The sequence below is a fragment of the Phoca vitulina genome, unplaced genomic scaffold, assembly GCF_004348235.1.
Source record: "Phoca vitulina isolate PV1807 unplaced genomic scaffold, GSC_HSeal_1.0 scaffold1, whole genome shotgun sequence".
NCBI lineage: Eukaryota > Metazoa > Chordata > Mammalia > Carnivora > Phocidae > Phoca > Phoca vitulina.
This window is the reverse complement of record NW_022589704.1, coordinates 20,742,379-20,744,544: the sequence shown is the minus strand read 5'-3', so window position 1 is coordinate 20,744,544 and position 2,166 is coordinate 20,742,379.

Here is a 2,166-nt window from a genome sequence, read left to right as displayed (position 1 = left end):
CTCCTGCAAATATTCCAGCTCTTCCGTTACACCACAAACACAGCCAGACCATACACACATGAACAGATGTAGCTGCGTTCCAATCAAGCTTTATTTATAGACGCTGAAATTTGAATTTCGTATAATTTTTGCATGTCACAAAATATTAGTCTCCCTTTGATGTTTTTCCCCCAACTATTTAAGAGTGTAAAAACCCTTCTTAGCTTGATGACCATTACAGAAACAGGCACCGGGGCAAACGATGAGGGAGTTTTCAGAGTCCTGGCATGGAGAGTATGGACTTGAGAGTCCGACAGCCTGAGTTCCCAGCTCAGCCGCACACTTGACATCTGACCTTTGCCAGGTGACAGGCTCTCTGAGCCTCAATGTCCTTATCTGTAAATAGGGATAAGAGTGTCTACCTCATAGGGTTTTCGTAAGCATCGAATGAGATTGCGAGGGTCAAGGACCTGACAGGCACGATGTGAAGCCCTTGATTGATGGAGGTGGTTAGTGCCGCCTTCATCATCCATGAGAGAGCTCGTAATGGAGCTGATGGTGTTCCCCGCTCTCCATTCCTACTCTGAACCTCGGAGGCCTGTTTGGAAAGGCAGTCACCACAGGCCTTTACAAAAGCTGTAACCCTCTGCTCCCGGCAGAAATGCTGTTTGTGTCCAGTTTACTTCAACCGAACAGGTGCTCACCAGGTTCCTACTTTGTGCAGGGCTTGGGGTGCAGCAGATGTGGAAAGATGAACTTGGCCCAGTTCCCGCCGACACGCTAGGTATCTCCTTTGGAGGGGAGATAAGATGCAAACCCAAATAACCATAAATCGAAACAGCATGCGGAAGAAGACCTCCCAGGGAAGCAATCATGCCTCCCATTTATTGAGTGCCAGGCGCTGTGCTAAATTCGTAATGTACATATGTTAATCTCATTTGTGTAACCCCGCAAGGAGAGGGTGAGGATGAACCTCATCTGGTAAGTGGGAAAATGGCGACGGGGAAACCATTAAGGTACTTGTATAGAGACTCATAGCTAGGCCTGGCTGGTGTGGGAGCCGGGGCTTTATCCACTGGAGCCCAGACAGCCATTCTGGCTGTGATGGGTCAGAGGGAAGCTGGGAGGGTTTCTCCAAGTGTTGATGGGGGAGCAAGGATGGGGGTGGGGGAGGGTTCAGGCAGAGGGAACACTGAGCAAATGTCTGTTGGCGGGAACGTGGAATGCTCTGGGCATGTTTGGGGAAGAGCAAGTGGCCTGTGGGACCTGAGGAGAGTGCGTTCTGTACCAGGATCCTGTCCCCTGAAGGATCTCTCTGTGCCTTCAAGCGGGGTGGGGGCGGGGCAAGGCTGGGTGACTGCCCTGGGCTCAGGGAAATAGGAACTTCCCTGCGACAAAGGAAGACCTTCTCATGGTAAAGCATCTGCCATGCAATGTACTCAATTCTTCACACTTGTTTTTTCACCCGTCATTCCTCTCTCCGCCTCCAGACATGACTTTCCTGGAGTGAAGAAGAGGCCACAGGGTAGAGGGACTCTAGTGCTGGCCTGGACGCAGGTATCTCAGTGGACGCCACGTGACCCTGGGCTGGTCACATCCCTGCTCTTGTCTCAATTCCCTCAAACATGAAATGAGGGGTTAGGTGATCTCTAGGTCCTTTCCAGTTCTAACCTTCCAAATTAGGGCAGACTATCCCTGTGTCAGTAAGGGAGGAGGCCTTGGTGGTGTAGGTGGGGCTTCGGGGGGCAACAGGGGATGCTTGACAGCAACTGCTTCCTGGGCGGTGTGGGGGGTGGCGGGGGGGAACTCCCAGCTTTCAGGTTGTTCGTATGCTACTTACTTAACCTACCCCTACTGAGTTCATGTCACTCCTTCTGCACGTCTGGGGATTTCCATATCCGTGTCCTTCATCCATCCGTCCACCAGTACAGCAACTTTTCAATTAGTTCATTTATTCACAACCAGCCTCTGGAGCCAGAGTTGGAATCCCAGATCTGCCAGCCCCCAGACCATGGGCGCGTTACAAAACCTCCCTGTGCCTTAATGTCCTCCTCTGTGAAGATAATCATGGAATTTGCCTTACGGGGTGGTGAAGGATTCAATTAGTCATCCATATGAAGCGCTGAAAATCATCCTGGCATGCTTTCCGTGTGCACGATCATCCTTATTATTATTTTAACTAAGCTC